Genomic DNA, 6,213 nt, shown 5'->3' on the forward strand with positions numbered 1-6,213 from the left:
CTATAGTCTCAGCAATTTCACGCAATTTGACTCGCTGGTTATCCAATATCATACCGTACACTTGATCAATGATTTCTGATGTTGTCATATTTTTTGACGTCCTTCACGTGGATCATCTTCAATGCTGGTACGGCCACGTTTAAACTGGGCAGCCCATTTCTTCATTGTTGAAAACGAAGGAGAAGAATGCTCATAAACGTTTATGAACTTCGAATTAATTTCTATTGGCGTTAAACCTTTTAAAAAGAATTTTATAACCGCACGATACTCAATTTTATCCATTTCAAGGGATACGACCAACACTTTTGCTTCAGACAGCTGTATAAAGCAAACTACTTGATGGAATAACGTGCAATTTCACATGAAAGCTTACGATAAATCTACCAGCTTAGAGAAAAATCTTGCCGATAGTGTTCCCATCTATGGTCGAGACATAGAACCTTTTAGACCACCCTCATACTTCACAACCTGAATAAAATTGCTCTAACTTATTATTCTTTAAAATCAATAAATGTATACCATACATTGGGCAACTTGACGTGGCTAAACTTTGAACTAATGAAAACTGCGTAAAAAACTCCTGGTAGTGATTTGAAAAATACTTGAGTTACAGATGAATCATTTATCGGATGATCTACAAATATGAACCATCTATAAGTGAACTTTGCCCTAGGATGGATCTGAAAGAGAAATATGAAGACATTACATAAAATTGCACAGAGCACAATGCTTACAAATATCTGCTTTTAAGTAATTCATAGCAATAACAGCTTTGCATGCATACAAACCTTTTGTAAACTGTTTAAACCATGACTAGCATTCCCAGTATTGTTAATTATGTTCGATATAATATCAATACGAACTCCAAAATTTGTAAAGGGATCATTTAGGAGGTTAAGATATTTTATGCCTTTATCTTCTTCGAATACTTTCATTGAAAATTCTCTTGAGGCATTGCATCGACGCATTTCGGGCCAACCAACTAAAATTGGAATACGAAACATAATCTTTCAGCGTAACATATAAAATACTAAAAACATAGTGATATTTTTAATAATATGATTTTTCAAAAAGGAAATTTCAAGAAACTTAGTAGTGATTAAAGTCATTTAATGTTATTTATTACCAGAGTGGAGTTTTTTATTCACCGACAATTTATTCTGTATTGCAATCTTACAGATGATGATTACATCTGTGATATTCTTGACAATTTTTGCCCTTCTGCACGTGACAACTATTCAAATATCACATGGTATTAATACACTTGTGAAATGTTTAGAATCACGTGAAACCTGCTTGTATCATCACTGGTGTAAGCTGACTTTAAATCATTTTAACGATAACGCTATGTCTCCTTAAATGTAGTGTTTACAATAGAACGTAAAAAATAATAGAAACGTTCACGAATATTTTTTCTTTTTTTCTTGCTCAGCAGGTTAGTTACATCTCCAGTACCTTCAAGGATAGCAATATGAATCATCATCGTTCAAATGATTCTGGACGATGGTCAGGTATTCCAGAAGAAGGTGGAAAATTTGCTCTACGAGCTACAAGAAGAGCTAAGGAAGTCGCCCGGAGGATATCTAAATCAGAACAGACCGCTATCTCGCCATACAGCAACGGAACCACAGTAGTCTTACGAAAGCCAATTGTGTCTTGAGGCCACTGCAGCAACAGAAGAAAGTACAAATAAATATCAAGCTGTTTTCGTAGAATTAATAGAGATAATCTGGGATTCATTGAACCATTTTGTCTTTTTTTTTTGTTTGTTTGTTTGAGATGAAGTTAAAATTCTGGCAGTAATCAATCCTTCATTTCGGCTATTTAACACGTGCAGAGGTAAGATTTAATTTTCAGAAGGCTCGTGAATAAATTTTTAAATTACAAATTTAGACCGTTTTATAAGCATTTTTATACAACTTCAAACTGCTTCGATGTAAGAAAAGCAAAAGCAAACCTACTACAAATTGGTACGGAATTATGACGATATGACTCCCACGTTATACTATCATATATAGGAGGGGGATTTGATTATCACAACTTTTCACCCTCCCCTTGTAAATGCTCCTAAATGGATCGGATAATATCAATTGGATTACTTCCACCTTCGTAGCCAACTATTATGAACGTATGTGTTAACGACAAGATATTTTCTTTGTTTTGCAAGAGGAGGCAGTCAGTATTTTGAGTTAAAAAACGATGCATCGTATTGACTGACAATTGTACCTTCAGTTTTTGAACTTAAGTCCTTATAAAGGTCCGTCAACAAGACTGAATCCTTGTCTTTCCAGTTAACTGGACTCTTCATCATTGACTGGGCATTGTGCGTATTTCGAATGGCATTTATTATTATTTTGTAAAAGGTCTATGCGTATTTCGAAAAATAGTAATAATTTCGATAGAGTTAATCTGAAGCAAATTTAATATCTTACCTGACACATTCGATGTGTATAAATAAATCAAGTCATTTTTAAATTCTTCATTTTCACAGTTGATTTGATGGGCAATGTCTTCTATGGCACGAATTTTCCAATCTATGAGATTAAAGCATTAAATAATTTCTGTTAAGAAAATTGACATGGATGAAGAAATGTCCGAACATGGAGAAATGAAAACACCTACTAATTAAATGGATTGATTACGTAAATCATTGCAATAAACACTTTAACTCAATCGATTTCGGCAATGCCATTTGACTGGAAAGACTTGGTTTTGACTCACGTCTAGGACATGATAAATTGCTGTTTTTCAGTTTTCTCTGATTTGTGAGTTCGCGATTTTCATTAGTATTGTTACATCTTCATTATTTCTTAAAGTTATCACCTCAGTGGTTCAAAAATGTTTCACATTTTTTTAACTGCTGCACACGTTTCTGCTGTATAAGTCAGTATTGGTCTGATTACGATGTTGTCGATTCTTATTTTTGTTTCTTTACGTATGTCATTTGTTTTTCAGCTGAAGCTGTTGAGACTTCCAGATATTTTCCTTGCTTTCATTACTTGTTGTTTTACTTCATTTACAGCTCTATTCAAACTCCAATAAACTTGGAATTCGCTGCTCTAATCAGACCTTCTGAATAATGCAATGCAGTCACCTTAAAACTTTTACGCCTCCATATTTTAGCATTTCTTGTCGAGAATCATCTACTCCAGATGCCGTTCTACTTCTCTGGTTTTTGATGGCATTTAATACCTGAAGTATGGACAGGATTCCTTTCTGGTTTCTACCATGGTGTTCCTTTATGATTTCTACTAAGGTGTTGCATATTATTATGAATATAACTGCTCTCATAAAATTATAAATGTTAACATTCTTTAATGATTTCATATTGATATCACCATCGATTTTACATTTTGTTTATCATACAGAAAATAACATTTTAACGGATACATTCGTCGTCGTCCGGTAGCATCCTCTAGCAAGAGGGTTGCAGCAGATGAGCAGCTCTTCTCCATTTTTCTCTGTCTGTCGCTTCCATCGTTCTTAAACCAGTCCATTCCACGATGTCATTAAACCACTCTCTAGTTGGTCTTCCACGTCTTCTCTTCCCCTCAACTTTCCCTTGTAATATAGTTCTTGTCAGGTGTCCGAAGAACCTCTCAGAGGATGTCCTGCAAAATATAGTCTTTCTTTGCATAATATTCTTTAACAGTGTTCTTTCCATCCCAACTCGTCTTAAAACTTCTTGATTTGATATTCTTTCTGTATAGCTAATCTTTTCCATCTTTCTATAACACCATATTTCCAATGGATTAATTCTTTCCATATCTTTCTTTCTTAGTGTCCATGATTCACTTCCATAACTTGCAATACTCCAAACTGTTGCTTTAACTATTCCAATTCTAACGCCTATTTTAGTTTTCTTGTTTATTAAAATTTCCTTCATTTCCATAAATGCCGATTTAGCTTTGCCTATTCTATTTCTAATGTCCAACTCTGAAGTTCCATTCTCTGAGAACCAGCTACCTAAATATTGAAATCTTTCCACATCTTCATAAAGGATACATTAGAGATAATAATAACCTACATACATAGTGCGACTGCAATGATCCACAAATGTCATTGTTGCTGTAGTAGTTATTTTGAATTGGTATGCTTCTGTGTGCTTGTATCTAATAAAATACAATATAACGGTGACCCATTTTTTAACTGCAAGAGATGTGCCTGATTCTGTCCGGTTTAAAATAAAATGAAATACTATCCGATAGAGCCCTTATGAAGAGACTGAAAGTGATAATGCCGATCTGGATCTGGAGGATGATGCAACATCACCAGACACAACTATTTAATCTTCGTTGGTGTGGTGGTTTTCTTCGGCAATTTTTTCCTTAGGTTATATTGTTCGCATAAATACAGATCGATTATTATTACTTTTTATCATGAGGAATTCACTTAGTATTTACCGTTATCAAAGAAACATCTTCTCCATCAGTGCATTTCCATGAAATAAAGCCTAGTGCTATATTCACTCATCAACAATAAACACGTTGAGAAAATCTCAATGCTTGTTAATGTAACATGAAGAAATCATGTCACATTAACATGCTGGATCTCATCCCTACACATTTCATCTATGAAAATACTATTCAGATTTGCTTAAACGTTGTAGAACCTCTTTCATATAGTGCTTCTCAAGGTGCTACTTCAGTGTCTTGTCAAAAGGCTTACAACGATGGATAACTCAATTTAAGGACTCTCTGGACAACTATCGAATTTGCATATATGTACCTAATACAAGTATAAATAATCCTCTGGATATAATCTCTTTTACAAATCTGTTCGCATACGTGTGATGGTAGTGAATATCTTTGTAGTTACAAGTGTTGCTCACAACATTAAAATAAAATCTCAGAAACCTAAACAAAATAGATTAAATTTTTTTTCATAAAAATTGTAAAATGTTAATTTTATTAAGCAAAGGCATATTTTTGATGTCATGCATTACAGTAATTGATCAAAATCATTATTTGTTAAGAACTTAAAGTTTTTGAACTGCATTTGTAGATCGAGACAGGAATTGAATGGTTTAATTCTAAACAATAAAATTCCTTCAGTCAGTGCACAAAAATGCGTCAAAACTAAATAAGGCCATTAATTTAACCCTATGAGATATATATAATCACAAAAATTGCATTCTACTTATTTAAACTTCTAAAGCGATTACCTGGACATTCAAGTCCCACCGAATACATTTTCATAAAGATTAGGCCAAGTGGCAAGAGAATTAACTGACAGTTCGTTATCATCGCGTTCTTCAGTTGATAGGAATGCCTCATGAGACAAATGACTTCTGTAAAATGCTGACACGAACAGAGCAGTTTTTTTGGGCTTTGTGTAGCTATGGAAGCTTCCATGCGTGATTCTTTTTCAGGGGTAGGGGTTAGACAGTCGGATGATTTATAAATATTGCACATGCTAGTAGAGACACTGGACCAATGCATTTTGCGAAATCATTTCTCTCGATGTTTTCATATTATTATCATAATAATAATAATAATAATTATTATTATTATTATTATTATTATTATTATTATTATTATTATTATTATTGTCATTTTTATTATTATTAAGAGAGATCTCCAGGGAGTCAGAGACTCATCGATGGAGCCACATACCACACATACGAACCCTCATACATATTCTTGAATACATATTCGTGTTTGCACTCATAACATCCAAAGGCAATCCATTCCAATCATGCACCACCCTCTGAGAGAAAAATCTAGCCCTCATAACCTTCTTGGCGGACTTCATTCTCAGATTCCAAGAAAACTCTCTCGTCCTTTCTCCATCCAACCATAAATCGATAAATTCCATCAATTGAAATCCTGTATGAGAGGGCATCTCAAAGATTTCGCAGCTTTAACACGTCTGCATCGGGCGTGATGGTATACTGTGTTCATTAAGATCTCCTTGAGGATGCTGTTACCACAGATTGAAACATTTTGTATTATTTTAACAATAAATTCCACAAAATACCTATTGAATCCAGTCCTTTTTTGGCCTTTTTAATAAAGGAGTTTAAAAGAAGCAGAGTTACTATTGTGTATCCGATTTCGAAGTCGAATTTAACAATAAAAATATTCGGATTTCAAGCAAAATTATGGAAACTCCAGTGCACATTTCGTGTCTGATCTAAAATGCCAAGTTTCCGTTAAACCTGTCTAGCTGAAAGAGATTAACGGACAGAACCAGTCTGCACAAATATACAGG

Source organism: Typopeltis vanoorti, chromosome 21 (assembly GCF_054136105.1).
Source record: "Typopeltis vanoorti isolate ZY-2024b chromosome 21, IOZ_Tvanoo_1.0, whole genome shotgun sequence".
In the NCBI taxonomy this organism is placed as follows: Eukaryota; Metazoa; Arthropoda; class Arachnida; order Uropygi; family Thelyphonidae; genus Typopeltis; species Typopeltis vanoorti.